Source organism: Diceros bicornis, chromosome 7, assembly GCF_020826845.1.
Source record: "Diceros bicornis minor isolate mBicDic1 chromosome 7, mDicBic1.mat.cur, whole genome shotgun sequence".
Classification (NCBI taxonomy): domain Eukaryota; kingdom Metazoa; phylum Chordata; class Mammalia; order Perissodactyla; family Rhinocerotidae; genus Diceros; species Diceros bicornis.
Genome location: NC_080746.1, coordinates 71,432,432 through 71,454,179, shown reverse-complemented (window position 1 = coordinate 71,454,179; position 21,748 = coordinate 71,432,432). Strand labels below are relative to the sequence as shown.

Genomic DNA, 21,748 nt, shown 5'->3' with positions numbered 1-21,748 from the left:
GGGTCTGAATATTCAGCTTCCAACAACTGATCATGCGCCATGTGTCAGACACTTCTATATACAATATTTGACTTAACTGTGGGATGAGTATGCATTATTCTCAGTCTACAGAAAGGGAAACTGAGGCTCAACAAGATGAGCTACTTGCTCCAAGTCATACTCTCACACACACACACACACACACACACACACAAATCACATCAGTTGAGGGTGGGGGGGTGGGATGCAAACCATTCTGATTCCATATTCAATGTTCCTGCTGTTTCATCACAGCTGCCTCTGCAGAACACACTCATTCATTCAAAAACGATTTACCGAGCACCTACTATGTACCAGGTGCTATGTGAGGCTCTGATGATACAGCAGTGGAAAGAATATGCAAAACTTCCTACCTTTAAGGAGCTTACATTCTAGTGGACAAAAAACACAGATCAATTCTGTGACATGGTGAAAAATTTGTCTTCACTGGATGGGATGGAGGTCAAGGAACAAGGCAGAACGCAAGGACAACCGGGAGCGTGGTTTCTGTTCCTCCCCAGATCACAACAGCATGAGACATGTCCACGGCAGGCATTTGGGGAAGGTTTGAGCAGAGTGATGGAGCCTTAAGCACTGACAGTTCCTGCCAGGCCTCTATTCTCTCCCCTGCAATATCTGGGTTGCTCTCTTTTGGGCTCAGGGTTTTGGTAGCACACATTGCTGCTCTAGAGAAAGTAGAGATAAAGTGGGCTATTAGCAGCAAGCTCTGGGGCAAGGCGTTGTCGGGGCAGTGAGGACAGAGGAGTGTGGGCTCCAGGATGCCAGAGCAGGGGCTCAATAGATCAGAGTGGGCACACTGCAAGCACGAATACTCCTTCCCTCAAAATTCTGTAGTGGAGTAAATGGAAAAATAACAACTTATCTTCCTATTGTTTTTTTCAAAAGCAATATTGCTAGCTACCGTTCATTCAACAATTTCTCTGTGTTAGGCACTGTACTATGTTCTTTGTGTGCATTGTCTAATTTCATTCCAAAAGAATGAAACTGAGACTCAGAGAAGCTAGTGAATGGAGAAACTGAGATTCAAACCTGAATCTTTCCAACTATAAAGCTCTTGTGCTTTCCCCCACACCGAGCTGCCTCCCCAGAAGGCTTTAAGTAGAATGTGGAATTAACTCGTGATTTGCTCTGTATCTTCTGTACCTGCAACTCAAAGTGTGGTCCATGGACCAGCAGCATTGGCATCACCTGGGGGCTTGTTAGAAATGCAGAGTCTCTGGCCCCAACCCAGACCTACTGAATTCGAATTTGCTTTTTAATGAGACTCCCAGGTACATAATATTTAAGAAGCCCTCCTCTATGTATCTTGCCGAAGGATATAACATAAACACTCTGAAAGATGGTGGGGAGATACTTCTGTCTGGCTTCAAAAATTACCATTCCTAGAATGAATTGATGGCTATCGTTAAATTTAATCAAGAAGTGAACGTTTTAAAACTTGTCTGGGTGCCTGTTAAAGAAACTTGGAATGAAAGAACCACTGAGTGATCTGAGAAGTTAGCTGAAGTGTAGAGGCAGAATTTCTGTTTCAAGGATGTTCACAGGGTTTCTAGGAAAGGGGTCTCATCGTTAAAGTGTGGTAGACCTGAGCCTTTGTCTCAGATTTGTCCATTGATTCACTTTATGGTCTTGGGTAGATCATCAGAACCTCTCCATTTATCTGACAGTCTTGGCCTGGGAACACACAGCATAACATGTGAGTGTTCTTATGCCATTATAATGATGATAAGGGAAACTTATTTTTAAGACAGGAATATTAAACGGGTTAATATTCCAGAACCTCAAAAATTCATAGGAGTCTAATAAATTGTTTGCTAGTCCCTTCCACCAGCCAACAACCCAATCAATCAAACCATTAAAAAGTATTTATTGGAAAGTTGCCATATGTCTTGGAGTACAAAGGGAGTAATTCTCCTGGGGCAGAAAATAGTATGTAATTATGAATCACTTTCCACCTGCTCTCTGTTCCACAAAAACTAAGCACAGTGATGAGTATAAAGAAGCCGAGATGACAGGACTTGGGCACAGGGGATTAGGTGGGTGGCAGGGAGAACACTGTGGCTCTTTTCCTGTATTCCTGTTCACTCCTAGCCTGATCCCTCTTGCCTGGCATCCAGAGCAGCATTCCCGAAGGCCCATTGAGCATCTACCCCTGGAACACAAAGGGAGTTCAGGTGCCACGCTATGAAGGCAGAGAGAGTAGAGGCTGAGACTCACCTCGGCTCTTCCTCCCTCGCTTCCACATCTAATGCCGAGTCCTAACCATCGTACCTTGGTAGCATCTTTTCTACCTGCCCTCCGCATTCCGCTCATTAGCTCAAGCCCTCTGTTTTTAGGCCTTCCTAACATCCAGGACAAATCAGGTCCCTCGCTTCCTCAGCAACCTTTAAAGGCTCCCCACTGGCTTCGGAAGAAAGTCTCACTGCCTTAGCCTGGCATTTGGGACCCTCCAAGAGGAGGCTCCATGCTGTCTTTCTAGCCTCTTGTTTTGCTCTGTTTGTCTCTTCCCAGTGTCCAGCCATAACGTAGTCATCATGTCCACACCACACCACGTGCGTACCCAACTCCACGTTCTTGTCCTGTGTATTCTTCTCAGATTGCTCCTGCTGACTCACTCTCCAACTCTCAAAATCTTCCTTCCCCCTCAAGTGGGTTCACACTTGAAATCCATGAGACTTGAAGTCTGTGAAGACTTTCCCAATTCTGCTTATAACTCATCAGAGTCTGTCTGGCGTTATGGCTTATCAGATTTTTTTCTCCTTTGTCAGGCTGTGGGCTCCCTGAGGACAGTGGCCATATCTTAATCATCTTTGTGTCCTCAGAGGCTAACCCAGTCTGTGCTTCTTTTTTTTTTTTGAGGAAGATCAGCCTGAACTAACATCATGCTAATCCTCCTCTTTTTGCTGAGCAAGACTGGCTCTGAGCTAACATCTATTGCCAATCCTCCTCCTTTTATTTCCCCCAAAGCCCCAGTAGATAGTTGTATGTCATAGTTGCCTCATCCTTCTAGTTGCTGTATGTGGGACGCAGCCTCAGCATGGCCGAAGAAGCGGTGCGTCGGTGTGCGCCCAGATCTGAACCCGGGTCGCCAGTAGCGGAGCGCGCGCACTCAACCGCTAAGCCACGGGGCCAGCTCCAGTCTGTGCTTCTTAATGGAAGAAGATTGCTGAGCAAGGGCCACCACCTGTGGGATGCTACAGGGCTATACTTGGTCTGAAGAGGTGCTGGAGGGTTTCTTCATACTAAGGCAGAGTGGTGCCATCACTTACTAGCTGTGTGATAATGGGAAAAGGAATTAGCCTCTCTGTGTCTGTATTCTCCTTGGTAAAATGGGGATAATAATAAGGTCTGCTTGATAGGGTTGTTGCCAGAATGTAAATGAATGTAAGTTCAGGAACATGCATTTCCCACTGTCCGAACATTTATGCTTCTGTGACCTTTACCCTTTCTCCTCCTCTTGCCCCTTCTCCATCCCCTGACTTCTACTGGTTCTTCAGATCCCAACTTTGATGTTACTTTTTCCTGCAAGTGATCCCTGACTCCCCCATATCTGTGGGAGCTGCCCCTGGCATGTCTTCCTACAAGACCCTGGCCTTCTTCCGTCACGCACTCATCTCACTCTGGTGCAATTCCTTGTTGGTATGTCAATAACCAGAGCAAGAACAGCAATATTTACTGAGCTCCTACTATGTGTTAGGGACCATGCTGGGTGGTTTCAGGCACTATCTTGTTCAGTGCTCACAATGACTCTATGAGATAAGGTTTTATTATTCCTATTTTACAGATGAGGCAACAGGACAGAATAGATTTAGTAAAATTGTCCAAGATCACCCAGCTAGTGAGTTTCAAGACTGAGAATCAAACCCAGCCTTGTCTAACTTTGGGCCCATGTTCTTAATACTATGCCAAATGCCCCCTGCACCATTGCCTGCACCAAGTCCTGCTCTAGAATGCTAAAAAAAGAAAAAACAACAAAAAAACGACACACACAAAAAAGCAAAAACAAAGAACAACACCGTGTTCAAAACAAGTGCTTAGTAAATTGATGAGCTCTGTAAGGCTCCCCCATCTTTCTTCCTTTCCTCCTCTGGGGGTCTGGGGGAGAGAAGGGAAGATCATCATTCTCTGGCTTGCAGTGTGATTGGGACTGGGAGACTCTGCTGTAGTTAGCTGAGCTCATTAGAAACCCACGGAAGTGAATTAAGGAAACACGACTTGTGCCAAGCCACCTAGCCGCATTTTAGGCTCCTGGGGCATATGGGCACCAGCTCATTTAAAAAGCATTTTTAACAAAAGCACACAACAGAAATGTTCAGCATATGTTAGAGTAGGTAGGGATTCATGGAATCCTAAATCAACTTGCTTTTTATAGCCATTCGGAGAGGGGCAAATTAGTACGAGCCCTTTTTTCTTTTGGCACAGACTGAGGAGGGGCCGGGCTGAGGAGCAGGAGTAGCCAATATCAGTGCTGTGTGTGTGGGGGTGTCCCAAGCGCCCAGCTCCCACTGTCTCTCTCACCTACCTGCCACATCGTTTGGAATATACCCTTACACGCTCATTCTCTCCAAGGCAGCGCCAACCCTAAGCACCTCTCCAAAAACTTTTTTTAAAATATGACATAAGAAATACATGTTAATTAGAGAATAGATTTAAGGGAAAAAATGTCCTTACTCCCACTTTCCTAAAGAAAACTTTTGGGTGTCTATCCTTTAGTTTTTTGGTATGTATGACATTATATACACACACATAGATATACGTGTATATATACACACATCCATCTATGTATGTGCTTCCTTTACCAAATTGTGATTATGTTAAATGTTTTGTAATTTGCTCTCCCACCTCATTTAATACTATCATTTCAAGTCAATAGTACACATCTCCATCATCATTTTTTTTTTTAGAGGAGGAAGATTGGCCCTGAGCTAACTTCTCTTGCCAATCTTCCTCTTCTTGAGGATAAGATTGGCTCTGAGCTAACATCCATGCCCATCCTCCTCTATTTTGTATGTGGGATGCCGTCACAGCATGAGCGGTGCATAGGTCCGTGCCCATGATCCGAACCCCAGGCCGCCGAAGCAGTGCACGAACTTAACCACTACACCACTGGACCGTCCCCTCCATCACAATTTTTAATAGTTCTATGGTATTCTGTTGTACAGCTTATTGTGATTTATTTAACAATCCAGTGTTGTTGGACATTAAGTTGCCTAACCAGCTGTTGTCAACAACACCTCCAGGAACATTCTCATACGCACCACTCTCAGCACCTGTCCCATTATTTCTTACAACAAATTCCCCAGGCACCCTACCTTAAAAACAAATTACAAATTACCACTGGGTGTTGTAATCACTCCTTAATAGCTTGGTGTGAATTCGTTCAAAGGCTCCTTTCTTTGTAACAGTTATGATCCCTGACAAAAAAGGAGGTGTGTTGGGGGTGAGGGTGGGTGGGTGTTTGGGAGAAGAGGGGGACAGAAAGAAGAATTTCTTGGAATGTAAGACATTCCCAAGGAAGGTATGACTTGGTGCCATGGGACTAGCTGGGAATTCTAGGGTCAGACTGAGGAGGTTGCATTTAAAAAGACTAAAACACAAACAAAACAAACAAAAACCCAGAGAGCAGAGATGGGAAGCTTTCAATATTTGCCTCCCTGATTTGCAATTTCACCAGCACTGGACTCTTGGCGTGGAATCTTGGAATGGCCATTTTGTTGGCCTTTTGGAAAATATTTTTTTTGTGGCTCCAATGAAGAGCCGCAAAAATATTCAGACTATTTGATTCAGTAATAGTACTTCTGGAAATATATACTCAGGAGCAAACAACAAAGAAAGGTAAAGCTATGTGCACAAAGATGTTCCTTACAGAGTTACTTAAAGTAACAGAAACTTGTACTCAATGAAAATAGTTAACAGTTAATTATGGTGCACTTACCTGATAGAATAGCATGTAGCCATCTTATACTTACTAGCTGTGTGATCTTGGGCAAATTATTTAACCTCTCTTATCTATTAAATGGGGGTAATGATATTTATTCTTGCAGGCTTGTTGTCCGGATTAAATGAGATAATATTTGAAAAGCACCTGGCACGGTACCCGACACATGATAAATTTTGAATAAATAGCAGCTAAGAATACAAAGAATACATTGCACTTATGGAAATGAATGTGATATAAACAAAAAGTTGCCCACAGAAGCATACATGCACCTGTCAATCATGGGGAATCCCTGCATCTAGAACTGTATATCTTTTAGCCTCAGTGTGGACTTTGTGGATCCCGTTTCAAGACCCGGAGACTCAGTCTTGTCAATGCCCAGGGGTATCAGGCCCTGAGAGTCTGTCCTTACTCTAAATGAACAAAAGCCTGAGGAGACACTAGAGTGCCAATGTATTGACTTGCTAGGAGAAATATAAATATCGTGTGAAACAGAGATACCCGTCCCAGCACTGTGATGCTTTCTCTCCCTAGAGGCAAGGAGCAGAGGGAGCCAAAGCAGAAGCAGAAGCTACAGTATAGGATAAAATTATAGGGAGCATCAAACCCCAATGAGAGAACTCAATGTCCACCAATGGATGAATGGCCAAACAAACTGTGGTATGTTCATGCAATGGAATACTATTCAGCCTTAAAAAGAAATGGAATTCTGAGCATGCTACAACATGGATCAACCTTGAAAACATTATGCAAAGTTAAATAAGACAGAAACAAAAGGTACTTAGAATAGGTACAAATTTATGGAGATAGAAAGTAGAATAGAAGTTACTAGGGGCTAGGGGAGAGGGAATGGGAGTTATTGTTTAATGGGTACGGAGTTTCTGTTTGGGATGGTGGTCAAGCTCTGGAGATAGATGGTGGAGATGGTTGCACAGCAATGTGAATGCACTTAATGCCACTGAACTGTACACTAAAAAAGGGTTAAGATGGTAAATTTTATGTTACATATATTTTATCACTAAAAAATCCAAACAAAAACCCCAAAACCTAACGAGAGAGGCGGGGCAGCATGGTGGTTAAAAGCATGGGCTCTGACGCCAGGCTGTCTAGGTTCATGCTCTGGCTCCATCTCTGTACTAGCCATGTGTCACTGGGCGAATTACTTATGCCCTCTGTTACCCATCTGCAAAATGGAGGCCACAATAGTATCTACTTCCTAGAGTCGTCATGAGGATTAAAATATGAAGATCTATGTAAAATACTTAAACAATTCTGGGCACATAGTGAGTCCAATATAATTGCTAGCAAAAAAAAGTTACTTTCTTGATTTCTCATGAGAGATTGTTAAGATGGGGATCAGAAATACTCCAAGTCAGTGGGACTGCCGCACATCATCTTTGTGCGGCAGATCTATAAGGGTACTTGCAAGCATGGAACCAGAAGAAAGGAGTTAGAGAAATTGTGTATCTAATAGTCTCCAGCTAAGACTGCCTGATTTTATCACAAAGATTGTCTTGCCAGCAGAATTGGAAATACTCAAATCCCGTCAACTAAAACTCGGTGTCTCCCAAGACGGTACTGGTCAGGGTAGCTGGGGATGGGCTCTTGCCTGTCCTTTGTCAGCACTTCCAAGGCTGACTAGTTCCTCTCCAAAGCATGCAACCATCCCATCTCCTTTGGGTGACCTGCCTCTCTCTGCCCCATTCTAACATGTGTTATATTTACAGTTCAGTTCCCCAAGAGACTTCTATTTCTCTGGAAGGAAACATGGAAAAATGACAGCAGCCTGAATAATCGATGGTTGCAGAATTGTGGGTGAAATATTTTGAGTTCTGTTACTGGAGCTATAATGACCGTAACATTTTAAAAACAGATTTTAAATAAATCATTGTTGCCCAGTATTTTCCCAGTTGCAAGCGATTTTCGGTTGGATGTGTCTGATTGTTCGGAGCACTGCATGCAGCATGAATAATGAGATGTGAGAAGGCTCCTGGATCATGTCACCATGTCCCCCTTCATTCCAGCCTGTTACCATCTCTGGGTTGTCTTCAAACCCTAAGTGAGCGTAATGAGGGGCTTGATGTGGTGTCTGAATGTATGATGAGTCCCATTCATTTGCTTTTGCACTCTGGTAAACAGCTGTTGAACTTCTCCCTCGGTGGTTTATGCTTAGGCTCATATGGCTTGGAGTAACTTCAAAACCAGCAATGCTGTGTACACGCGTCTGCACGGCCACGCCCCTCGGGTCAGGAGCTGCTTCTGCTGCTCTTAGGATGTGATTCCCAGATGTGGCTCCCGTGAATGAATGGGTGCCTTTAAGTCTTACTTCACCCTAAACAGGAGCTGGATCTCCCTGGATGGTGTTGAAGTCTGAGATGATCTCTACTTCTTGTGCTTGGCTGGTGAGGAGAGGAACGCAGCAGCTGAGCCTGGGCTCCCCTAAAGCATAGAGACACTGTCAGTCTGCTACTCACAGCCCTCCAGCCTAACTTAGCCAGGTGCACCCGCCAACTTCTCTGTGTCCCTGGGTCTCAGGGCTATTTTTCAGAACTGCACAGGCTGAAAGTCCTGAGAATTAACACTCCTGGGAGCTGCCCTCAAGCAAAGATTCTTGGTACCTGGGGCATGAATATCCCAGCTCACTCACCTTTTGGTGGGATAATGACGAGGCACGTGTTTTGTATTGTTCCCGGATGTTTCCTGTGGGATTAAGCTCCCGTTGCCCACTGTGGTCTCGGGCTCAATGTGCTCCCAACAGGCTGCCTTCTTGCCCTATCACTTTCCATTCCCGCATAGCGGTCCTGGAGCCTCCCAAATAGACCCAGTGCGCTTGAACCCCTGTCCCAAGGTCTACTTCTGGGAGACCCCACAGTAAGGTATACGATGTTGAGAAAAGGGCACAAGATTTAAGAGTAGGAGACCTGGGCTTTGTCCTGGCTCTGTCACATGCCATGTGGCTATAGGTAACTAACCTCTATCTCTCTGAGTTGTAGTTCCCTTAACTATAAAAACCAGAGTATATAACACCTGCTTCATTCATTGGGCCCTTTGTAAAGCCTGAGTGACAATCTGTAAGAGGAGGAGCCGAACAGGACAAAGTTCTTTAGAGAGGTTCGTCATATTGTTTTATGTGGCTCTGCCACTTCCCCTATTGTCTGCAGAATGCCCCCCCCGCCATATTTCTCTACTCTTCTTATCCATATTCATGTTAATATCCTGTTAAAACTCAGATGAATCAGCACTGTTATGAAAAACTTCTGCTTTTGAATATTTTTGTGGCTAAAAATACCTTTTACCTCTATTTCTTATTATGAAAATTTTCAAACATAAAGTTGAAAGAATAGGCAAATACACCTTAGACTTGGATTCAACCATTGTAAATATTTGCCATATCTGTATTATCTGTTGGTCTATCTAACATCTATCTATCTATCCATCCATCCATCTATCTATCTTGCTATATAATTTGAAATTAATTTGTAGACCCCATGACACTTTACTCCTAAGCACTTCAGTATACATTTCCCAAATGGACCAAGCTCCCACATGCACAATACCCTTCTTGCACCTAAGCAGGTTAATCTTAATTCTATAATATCATCTAACATTCTACTTATAGTCAAACTTTCCAGATGCCAGGAATGTCTTTTATAGCTTGCTTATTTTTTAGCCAGGATCCACTCTAGTATATTGCAGAATGCCTTTGCTTAGAAACAACCATCCTGGCTCTGATTGTGTGTGTGTGTGTGTGTGTGTATGTGTGTGTGTACACGCGCATACCTAAAGTGTGTGTTATGGTTATCCCTGAGCATCATTTTCCAGATCAGTGTTGTGGCTCTCTGGGCCTTGGGTGACAATGGGACACACCTGAGCCTTGTCCAGACGTGTGATCTGGCCCAGCCTGGTGGCCTCTGCCAGCAGCAGAGGGTTCCAAGCAGGTGGCACCTGCCAAGTCTGCCCAGCCATTCATGTCAGGGCCGCACAAACCAACTCTGCGGCCGCCTTCAGTGGTCACCTGCCAGATGCTCACACAGAAGTCCTGCCAGCAACATCAGCTGTTGATTGAGGAAGAAGGCATCCTGCCCAATGATTTAATGAGAGATAGATTTCATCCTTCTTGGGGAAAAAAATCAAACTATTTGGCAGGTAGGATGCCTATTTAGACAAGTCAGTATATGCTGTTTTTCCAAATTGCCAATGTCCTTCTGTCCCTTCCTGTCTTCACAGAGATGTTGAAATAATGGAGATGAAGGATGATGGAGTTTAGAGAGCAAGCAAGAGTGTGGACCAGAATGAGAGTAATAAACACAGAGTCCTCAATAAATATTTATTGAATGAAAAAATGAATAAACAATGAAAGCAAGCATTTGTGGCAGGCCTCCTGTGTGCTCTCACCTTGCTTATTCTTCACAGCAACATTCTGAGATCAGTATTATCATTTCCATTTTACAAATTCGGAACCTGGGATTGCCAACTGGCTCAAAACCACATAGCCAGCAAGTGGCAGAGCTGTGATTTGAACCAGTATCTAAGATATTGCAACATCCGTGTTCGTTAACCAGAGCCTTGAGCAGTAAGTACTGTGCTCAGCCTGTACCTTAAGCATCTCCAGCCACAGATGCTGCCATTGCCTCTCGTTAGTGCCTGGCACAGTGTGTAGCACATTGCTGGTATTCAGGTAATGTTTGTTGAATGAATGTCTAACCCAAGACAGGCATACAAAAGGTGAATATCAGCTAGATTCTTAGGACCCCGTCCAGTTCCTTTTTCTTTACCTTCTGTGTCATTGTCTCTGCGTTCCCTCCTACTCCCCCTAGTTCCTCCACAAATAGCCTCCCCAGCCCAAAGCAGCATCCTCCTATGTTACTATCTTCTACTAAAATGTAATGAGTGTCCAAATGCACTAGGTACTGGCACCCCTAGGTCTCCTGTGTCTTTTTTCCCTGCAAGCCCTTCTTGGTGAAATGCCTCCCTGCAGAAATTAGAGGTGGATGTTCTCTGCACTTTCTAGAAATTGTGCTCTTGGTTGTCTGTTCTCCCAATAGACACCCTTAGGGACTTACCGGGGAAGAATGAAATGGAAGATGCTGTCATCTCAGGTCTGGAAAGGCACCTGAAGAAACAAATCTCTCCCAAGCAACCAATCAGAACCAAACTCTGCTTCATATTTTAGACCCTATGAATTCTGCTCTACCAAAGAGTGATCAATCCAATTCACGGAAGTAAAATCAGAGGGACCTAACAGCTGCCAGTACGCTCTCATTCCCCTTGGGAAGTGGAGCAGCAGCTCTAAGCGTCAGACCCCTTAAGTTTGGTGACTCAGAAGCTGTTTAGGATTGCCCCCCTCCCCTCATCTCCTTCCACCTTAGTTGAGGCTGGGACATGAGGGACCAAAGGGTGCCTGGTGGGGAGGCAGGCTGACGGGGACATGTCTACCAAACTGCATGTGGGGAAGTGACACTAACCTTCAAGGGTGGGCAAAGCACTTGCTAGGAAGGTGGAGGAAGAAACCACAGGTATGCAGAGATGACTACTCTGTAACCAGATGCATGAGATGCATGGCCCCTGCCTTCGTGGGGCTTACAGATTATTGAAGGCTATTGGAGGAGACAGACAAATCACCAGGCAATTGCAACACCATGGGTTAGAGTGGTGCCAAGGTAGGGAAGTTAAGAGCGCCCAGGACGGTGTTAGGGAGGGCTTCCCAGAGGAAGCAACATCTAAACTGGCAGAAGAAGGATGAATAGGCATTAACTGGACCAAGCTAGAGGAGTGGAAATAAGGGGAAGAATGTTCCAGGGGAAAGGAATAACATGATGGGGATAGAGAAAGAGAGAAAGAGAAAGAGAGAGAGGCCTGGTGGGCCTGAGGCTGGAAGGTCTGGAGGCCTGTTGGAGGCTGACAAGTTTGGGTTCTCAGTCCTCAGACTGGAGGACGACAGAGGTCAGGAAGGAGCTGTGGGGCAGCTGAGTTAGGGTACGTGTGGGAGCTGTTTAGCTGTCTTCCCCACTGTCCTCCATCAGGCTGAACGTCTCCATCTAGATCCCCACATCTTGATACCCCACACGGTCAAATTTAACTTAAATCTTCCCTGCCAAATCCTTCTCCTTTTTTTATACTTTCTATTTCAATTCACGATAGCGCCATAGAGTCACTCAAACCAGAAACCTCACATCAGAAATGACAAACAAATTTACACTTGACTATCAACTCCAATCAGTTTGTGATGGCTGCTTGGTACACTGTGTTGAGGAGGATTCTGAGGCCAAGTCATGTCTCAGGAGAAGGATTGCATTGGTTAGTGATCCTTGCAACGAGCAAGGGAAGGGGGCTGGGATCGCTAGGGCATGTGTTTGCTAGCCGAGCCCTACACTTATCTGGACGCTTGTCTTTTCTCTCACCTTTCAAATGCAATGGGTCACAGAGTCTTGTCTCCCTAGTTGTGATTTCTTTCTCACCATCTGTACTGTCCCATCTTAGTTCTGGTCTCCTTGTCTCTGACCTAGCTGTGTCACTGGGCTCCCTGCCTGCAGGCTCGCTCAGATCTAATCTGTCTTGCCCACAGAGCAATTTTTCTGAGCATATCCCTACACTGCTGATAATCTTCCACTGGCTTCTCACCACTTACAGGATAAAATTTAGAGTTTTCAGCAAGACATCCTAGACCCTGATGATCTAGTCTCTGTCCATTGTTCTATCTCATTCCCTGTCACTCCCTGACTTCCTCCTTAGGTAAATATTCCAGGCACACGGAGCTCCTTGCAGTTCCCAACAGGCCGTGCTTTTCCACACCCTCCAGGTTTTAGCCCATGAAATTTCCCCTGCCTGATATGCCCTTCACAGCCCTGGCTGCCCCGCCTCATCCTTTAACATGATGACACCGTGTATCACCTCCTCTGGAAGCTTTTCTTACCTGGTAAGTTTCTCTCCTTCACCTTCCCAAATCAGCTTTAGTGGCTTCTTCTCCCATGTGCTTCCATAGCGTTCTACAGATAAAGCTATTATTACTTACCTCACTGCCTTTCCACTTATGCACGATCCATTCATTTGTTCATTTAGCAAATGTTTATCGAGCAGCTTCTATGCAGCAGGCACTGTTCCAGGGGTTGGACATAGAGTGATGAACCAACTGGACAAAGTCCCTGCTCTCAAGGAGCTTACATTCTTGTGTGTGTGGGTGTGGGTGTGCATAATATGCAAACAAACAAATAAATAATTTAATGTCAGATGAAAGAGAAAATAAAGGTTGAGAGAAAGTGGGGTGCTGTTTTGGCTATGTTGGTCATGAAAGACATTTTTGGTCAAGTGACCTTTGAGCAGAGATTTGCATGAAGTGGGGGAGTAAGCCAAGCTGACATCTGGGGGAGGAGTGTTGCAGGCAGAGGAAATGGCATGCAAATGCCCTGTGGCATTTATGAGGGATGTATGAGGAACAGCCAGAAGTGGCTGAGGCTGAAGAGGAGTGAGTGAGAGGGAACACGTCAGAGTCAAGGTCAGAGAAGGAGCAGAGGTGGAGGCGTAACATGTTGGTCCTTCTGGAACAGAATAAGGCCTTTGGGGTTATTCTGCAGGAGCAGTGAAGTGTTTGATGCATTTTGTGCAGAGGAGTGACAGAGTCTGCTTTTTTCTTTCAAAGCATCAGGCTGGCTTCCGTGTTGAGGAAAGGCTGCAGGGACGAGGGTAGCAGCAGTACTCCAGGCAGGCACGATGGCACGGACCAGGGTGGTAGCAGTGGCAGAGGCGAGGAGAGGATGACTTCGTGATGTATTTTCAAGGTAAAGCCAGTAGGATTTCCTGACAGATTGGATGTGGGGAGAGAGAGATTCAGTTAATCAAAGGTGACTGCTAGAAACCGCGTCTTAACAATTTGTTCACATGTCACTATCTCCTTCTAGATCTGTGGTTCTTAACCACCCCGCCCTGACCCCACTTTTCTTAAATTCTGGAAACCTTTGAGAATCTGATGAGAGCTATGGCTTTTCTTCCTGAAACAATTCACCATTGCATATACACACATGATTTTGTCTGTAATTTCAGAGGATCATGGACTTTCTGAATCCTACCAGAGTCCTGGGGTCAGAGTCCCTGCCCTAACCTTTGGGCTCCTTGGAGTGACCCCGCCATATTCATCTTCCTCAGCAGAGTAACCTGAAGACAGACGCTGCTCAGTGCATGTGCTGGAATGCTCGAGTGAAAAACCGCCGCTTCTTTATTCTAACTCTTCATTTATCCTGCAGCAGGGAAGGTGTCCCTTCGATACCCCTACTAGTGACTAGGCTGCTACTGCTCTATAATAGTCACCAAACCAAACGACCAAACAAAAACGCTAGAGGGAAAGGAAAAGGAAAAACGAGGCAAGGGAGTTACAGCAGAAAAGCATTTTTTAAAATGTTCCTTTCAGAAAGCGTTGGTGGAGATACGCCAGGGAGGAAAACAAGGGAGTAAAAATATGATCACTCTGCTGGTAACGGTGGGACATTTTCCACCTCAGCTGCAGGCAGGGGGGTGGCTTGCTTCAGAATCTCTGCCCAAGAAGAGGGAGGTTCTGGGTCCTGGCTGTAGCTGAGCCCCAGGGCAGGCACTGGGAGGCAGGGAGCACTTTATCCTGAACATCCTAGACTCAAAGGAGCATCCTCAGCTCAGAGCCCATCTGGGGTGGGGTTGGGGGATGACAGAGAAAGGCCTGATGGGATTGGGGACCAAAACATGAACATCTCACCTCAACTCAGGGCAAGGCAGTTTGAAATGATCACCCTGGCTCTTGGGAGCCAGAAGATTAACCTGGTTGTGAGGATAATTTGATCATACGAATCGAGTGGCCTTCTAGAGGGTGCCAAGAGGATATTGTCTAGACAATGGCCTTTCTCCTTGTGAGTTTAACAGGAGCCTTATTTAGAAGTTGAAGAAATCTAGGAGGAAGTCTCCATCTTCTTCTAACTCCTTTTAACAAAGGAGTTAGGAACCATAAAAATAAAGTAAAATAAATGCAGCTCTGAATTATGCAAATTAGGCTTGTAATTCCCGAATCTGCCCACTGAACATAACTGGTGATTCCAATTGAGCAAACATTTATTGAGTCTGGCCCTGCCTGTACCATATTTCCTTTAATCCTGCTAATGACCCATTAAGTTGCTATTATCCCTCTTCCCCTTTACAGGTGAAGAATATGAGGCTTGGAGAAGTGCTCGCTTCTAGAAAGTGGCAGAGCAAGAACTGGACCCCGGACGCGGCTGACTCCAAGTCCAAGTTCTCCTATTCACTAGGCGGCCTCTTTAACTGTCTTCATGCTCATCCAAGAGAAAAACAATTAGCCCTCCTTTGTCCTGTGAGTCAGACAGAGGTTGGAAAGGGCTGTCTTCTCACTCTGCCTCCCAGCTTACACGTCTCTCAGAAGACTGCCATGGGAGCCCCAGCCCTGGGGTAGAGCCAGGTTTGGGCGGTCAGCCGCCGGGGAGCTGGGCTCTGGCTGCCTGGGTCCTGCTGAAGGCGTCTCTGCACCTCGTTTGGTAGTTCCTGCTTGAGAAGCTAGCCTGGAACACTGCTGCTCTTTGTGGAGAAAGAATGTTCTCATCTCACCCTTTTCTGGGATGAGGTGGCTGGCCCAGTGGAGACATAGCAATCAGAAACAGATTAAATTCAGATCTTGTTCATTTTACTACCTGTGCCCAGGGGCCCGAGGATTGGTTATAATTTGGCGTTCATTTTCCAGACAATTTCATTTTGCCTCAAAGTGTGAAGAGGCAACAAGGACTTTTAAAATGATGTGCGGCAAAGAGCAAGAGAAGGCGGTGGGGGCACTCAGGAGAGAGGGCTACCTGAGTCTCTAACGTGTCTCTTCCGAGCTTCTTACAGGAAAGAGAGCAGAGCTCCCAGACAGGGGAAAAAATCTTAAGAGGCTCTTGATAAGAAATATGCTGGCACTTGTCATTTACCCAATGGCTCCTAATCCTCTTTCATGTGCTGAAATCCCCTTGAATTGGATTATAAAATTCCTCCTGGTAGAAAGCACTTCACTAGAAAATGCAAAGTCTTTGATTGAGAAAGAAAACAAACACTAATTTGAATTTTTTTGCCTTAGTAAAGAAGATATGGGTAGAAGCTATATCTTCATATCACTGAAAAAGCTGCGCTCCTGCCATTTGATCCCTCAGTTCCCAGATGTGCGATGCGCACACGGTCTCAGGACCGAGGGCAGCCCTCCCTCCACCCTCTTCAGGTCAGTCAGCACTCCCACGGGAGCTGCTACTTTGACTGGTTTCAAAAAATTATTTTAAGCATTCAGCAATGGGAGATGAAAACCTTGTTTGGAAGCCAAAGAGCCCCTTTAAATGACCCATTAATTGGATCAAAGCTTCCCTCAATGCAGGGATAATTGCTTGTAACTGGCTAAAGTCTATGACCCAGAATTGGATTGACAAACGTCAGGTGGCAACTCAGCGAGAAGACTGGAGATAAACCGGCACCTGCAAAGGATTAGGGGCAGAGGGGAGGGAGGTTGCTAGAACAGTTTCTTGCTGATTTCAGCTCAGATCACTCTCTTATGGACCTTTTCCAGGCCCTGATCCCACCTCTAACCTGTGTCCCATCGCTGACCTCTTTCTGTCGTCTCCCATGACTCCGTCCTGCACCCTGTTTAGCCTCTCGGCTGGCAGTTTGGCGCTAGCAGACCTCTGTTTTCCGAACACTAGGGTTAGAGGTGGGCCCTGGGGCTCCACTGTGGCTGGAGGCAGAAAGCTGGGTCTAGGAAGAGCTGGGCTTCGGTCAGGAGCAGAAGGCAGTCCCGTATCCCCCATGCCAGCACCAGGGCACTGCCCACGGGATGCCGTTAAACATCTCCATACTCAGCAGCGGGATCTGAGACGCACTGCTGTTTAGTCTGTTTGTGTTTAATATTGTGCAGATCTTTTATAAAGATCTGGCAATTATGTGATCTCTTTAGTCAGTTGTGTTAGGATCTACTAAACTGTGGCTGCCTCCACACTCTTAGGAGCCTTTGGATCACAAAGAAATAGGAATTTGTGAATCAAGGAGCAGATGGGTCAAAGGCCTCACACTCTCTTGGTTTCCTATCAAAAGCAATGCCGACTACTAGCCAGCCTTACCCACCCTGCTTCCTGCCCCTAGCTTGGACCCCAGACCTGGCAGGGCTTCTTTGGCAAAGAGAGGAAATTACAAGCACGTAGTGACACAACTTTCTCTTGCCTTATCTGGATAAGGATGAAAAAGTTTCTTCCTATTTCTCAAGAACTTAAAAGTCAAGGAAACAGGATTTCTAAACAAGGAGGGACTTCAAACAGAGGATTTGCTGACGTCACCAGTTCTCTTCTCTCAAAGCATATCGCAGCCTTTCTCTGGGAAGAGCACGTGGACCCGCGTGAGGTGGCCAAGGAGCCATCTTGTCTGTGCCCCATGAGAAGGAGCACATTCTATGGCAGAGCCACGAGATTCTGGACCCTAGGTTGGGGAGACTCCCGAGAGTTGCCGACTCAGATGGGACAAAATGGATAAGGAACATAGGCTTTATTTCAATGGATTCATTTATTTTGAAATTTCTTTCCTTTTTTATGAACAGATTATCCACGCACATGATGCAAAACTTGAAAGATCTCAGAGTGGACAGTGAAAGGTAAGTCTTTTTTTTTAACCTCTTGTGGGCCTCGGCTAATCTCTGGGGCGGCGACAGTGTGTGGGAGAGACTGGGACAGGGAGATGGATTCAGACGCTCAGCTCAGAGGCCAGCGTGAGAGCCCGGGAGGGAGTGAGGAGGGAGCGCTGGCCGTTGGGAAGGAGCGAGGGAGCTGGTGTGATGTCACAGTGGGGGAGGAAAGGGCAGGACGAGGGGTTGATTGGAAGTGAGGAGCAGGGGGTGTATAAAATGTCAGAAATGGGGACCCCAAGAATAGAGAGGCAGTTACGGGAGGCCAGTGAGGAGCCCGGCTGGGAAACACAGCGGAGGGGTGGGACAAGGCCAGGTGCAGGCTTCTGAAGAGTGCAAAGCGGGCAGAGGAGGAGCAGAGCACTGTGGAGTTTAGTTTTCAAAGAGCAGGCGGATTTTTGCAGGATTTTGAAGGTCAAGTAGGGTTTGTATATGGGTGGACATAAGAGGGAAGGCATTCTAGAACATGGGAACTGCAGGCTGAAAGGTCAGAAGGTCAGGTTGAGGGACACATTCAACTGTAGGGCAGGCTGACTTGTCAGAATGTGCAGGAAAATAGAGTTGGACCAGACTATAGACAGCTTTGAAAACTGCCCAGAGATATTTGGACTTGAGATGAGACTCATGAATAAATCAGGAAAGATGAAGAAAACGAAGTGGTTCCTAATGAATTTTTACATGTGTCCTATTAAGTCCTGTTTGGGCACCTCCCAAAGCCTTCTTTATCCTTCTCTCCAAAAGTTAAACCTTACTCCTGTGCTTTGTATAAACTTCTGCTTTTCTACTCATCCCACCGTGTTGCCATTATTCATTTACACGCCTGGCTTTCCTTACTAGGGTTTTTTTTCTTATTTCTCATTTTCATGTTTCTGAAATCGCCAATAATAATAGCAGCAACAATAATAGCTAGTATTTTTGAGTGCCAGGCACTGTTTCGTGTACCTTACAAATATTATCCCAGTAAATCCTTTCAATATTGCTGTGAAGTAGACATCTATTATTAGCCCCATTTTACAGATGAAGAGACTAGGGCACAGAGAAATTACTTGCCCAGGGTCATGTTACTGGCAGGTAGGGGCCAAGATTTGAACCTGAGAAGTTCAACTACAGAGCCTGTACTCTGTATTATTTTAATAATGATGATAACATTGGGGCAACATGTGGGAAGAACCAGGGACGGAGCAAAGTGTTTACATATTATAGGTCATGTCATCTCTCAACAACCTTAGGAAGCAGGTCTCATTATGGTTCCCTTTTGGCTGATAAGGAAACTGAGTCTTAAGCCATGTCTACATCGTAGAGGAGGAAAGCAAAGGACCTGGACCCATGTCCCCAGACTCTTAGACATGGCTCCACACTCCCTTCCCGCACATGGTATGTGCTCATTAGATACTTCTGGAATAAATAAACGGATGAAATAGAGGAAGGAGGGAAGGAGCGAAAGAAGGAGGGAGGGATGGAGGAAGAGGGGAAGAGAGGAAAAAAAGGAATGAAGGAAATAAAGGAGGAGAAATCCAGCAGGATATAGTACTCAGCTGTCTCTTCAACTCGCTCAGCACTGGTAATGGAAATATTACATTATGTAAATATTTTGAAAGGGGGCTCTGGGAGTCAAACCTTGAATGTAAGGAAGCCTCACTAATGGGAAACTCCAGAACATCACGAGCTGACGGGGAAACCCTTGGGAGTAAGAAAAGCTTCTAGAGCCCAGGTATATAAGCCAGCAATGGATTTAGTCACCTGAGTCCTGACACACTTCCCCTGAACAGCAAGTCATAATGAGGGTTGGTTACTTAAAAATCACCCACATCCAACAGGTGCCTTCTTCTCAAGGGTGTTTGGGAATGCTATCATTAATCTCCTCCATTAGTCTGTGACCCAAATTGACCAACCAAGATGAACGAAAACTCAGATGGTTTCCTTTTCTTCAGGAGGATGTTTTTGGTGTTATAGATACTCTGTGTGCATGTGTTCAGTGAGTGTTTCTCGGTTGCTGTCTGCCTCAGGAAGGGACAGAATTTCTGCAGGCGAGGCAGGACCGCTGGAGGTACTTTTCTTCGGTTAATCAAGCCATGCCTGGTGGGTTTTTCTACCACAGACAGGAAGGCCTTAGTTTAGCGTATTGACAGTAACCATGTTTTCCAAACCCCAAATGGGGCACGGTGTCTGACCGAGCACTGAGTTCTGCTTTATGAATGTGGCCATGTGATCTTCTCCCCAAGGCACAAAATGACATCACCTGTCATTAGCCATTTTATGAATTGCCTTTATGGAAGGTAAAATGGCAGAAGGTTGGGAACACCCAGCGATATAGGGACAAGTGGTCCTTGGACCCCCAGAGCCAGTGGTCTTTAAGGAGAGCAGGGTGCAGTCGTGGGGATGGGGGCTCTGCCCCACAGACTGAGCAGGCCTTGGTGACACGGCATTGCTCAGATCCCTGTGGTTAATGAGCTCACCCTTGGGCCGCCCGCCGGTCTGCTGCGAGCTAGCTGCCAGCCTCTTCGGCCATGAGTCAGCCGTGGGCTGTCACTCGATCCAGCCGGCCACGGAGTCTCCGGAGCCTCCCCAAACCCAGCACTGCAGCCTGCAGCTGGAGGGCGGCGGGGAAGCCTGCCCTGCCCAGGCCCGCGGCCGGCTTCCCTCCCCTTGGTGCCAGGGGAAGCAGCTCATGTTGACTAGAATTCAGGGCATTGTTAAGAAGCCCCGTGTCACAGCCACTGCCATCCCGCCCCTGCCAGAGGAGGCAGCCCAGCTTTGGAATGGGACTCGCTGCACACATCGCGTTTCTTTGAAGCACTCCAGAGATTTCATTGAATGAACCTCCTTTGTCCTACACATAATTCCAGTGGAATTAGTCAGCTTTAATGGGTAGCATCTCATCCTACCTCCCTCTCTGCTTGGAAGTACACCCACCAGCTTCTCCCTCCACATCCTTTGTTTTTGCAGCTCCTGGTTGGTGACTATTGGGTCTGTGCTGTTAACCCTTCCAGGGCCACGTTGGATGATGGCAGGAGAGGAATATGCATTGAGGTCACTTCCTCTGAGAAAACATGTGCTCTCCATAACCCACTGTGGGGTGCTGCCCACGCTCCTGGCCCCCTGCGTTAATGTCTCTCTTCCCCAGTCAGCCAGCAGCCATCAACACAGTGGCAGGATTCACCAGCGTGTTGCACTTGGGCCTGGATTGTGTGGCAAGTAATTTGCACTACTAATAGTAAAAGCACCAAAGTTTTCGAATGAGTGGCTTTTGTTATACATTGGAGCAGATTCAAGGTTATTCTTATAATAATGTCATTTTCAACTCACTTGTGTGTTTTCCCGAGTAGGCGAGAAAGGGATAGGCCTGCAGCTAGCTTGCTGACAATTGTTCCAAATGTTAAAGAAAAAAGATTAAGGGATCAACACATCTTGAGACACATTGGTGAGCTGTGGATAATCCATGATGCAGGCAGGGGTGCATGTCTGCATGAGGAATTTATTATGTGTGTGTGTGTGTGTGCATGTGGTGTGTGTGCGTGTGTGTGTTATGGGCAGACGCGCTTTATATATTCACGTTAAATAAAATATCCCTGGGGAGAGTGATGATTATTTCCACCATATTGAAGGTTAACTGTGATAAAGATGGAACAAAGTGGAAAATACTTGATGTAATGTTAAGAGGAAAAAAAGACAAAATCTCAAGCTATGTGTACATTATAAGCACATAAAGAGTCAATGCAAATCTGGAAGGAAGGCAAGCTAAGAAACAAAAAAGCTCTGATTTGTGAGATGGTGAGGTTTCAGGTGAGTTTTTTTAACGATGGTTTGAGCAGTCTCTCTATCTTGGAGATCCCTCTCCTGGGTCTACCATCACCCAGGCTGGACAGCATGTGGTCAGCAATCCTGTAGCTGCTATCAGCCCATCTGTCTAGCCTGATGTTCCTGGAGTTTCAAGGGGTAGCAGACCACCCCATCTGCAGCCAGTATAGATCTGGTACCCACCCTCCTCAAACGGGTAGTTGATACAAAATCCTCCAGGTCATCCCTGTTTTCATCAGTCAATAACGCAAGTATAAGTCATCCCAGCCATCACTTTGCTGATGTTTCATCCTTTCCATCATGCCCTGGACCTCCTT

At 46.0% G+C, this 21,748-nt stretch overlaps 1 long non-coding RNA gene across 1 annotated transcript in view; it reads left to right on the top strand.

Annotated features, from left to right (window-relative positions):
• LOC131408887 (uncharacterized) overlaps nucleotides 1-20,868 on the top strand; it is a 41,574-nt gene extending 20,706 nt beyond the window's left edge. The window contains exons 2-4 of the long non-coding RNA XR_009220819.1: nucleotides 15,135-16,193; nucleotides 17,550-17,603; nucleotides 20,580-20,868. This is a non-coding gene — a long non-coding RNA (uncharacterized LOC131408887). The remainder of the gene's footprint in view (nucleotides 1-15,134; nucleotides 16,194-17,549; nucleotides 17,604-20,579) is intronic.
• The last annotated feature ends 880 nt before the right edge of the window (nucleotides 20,869-21,748 follow it).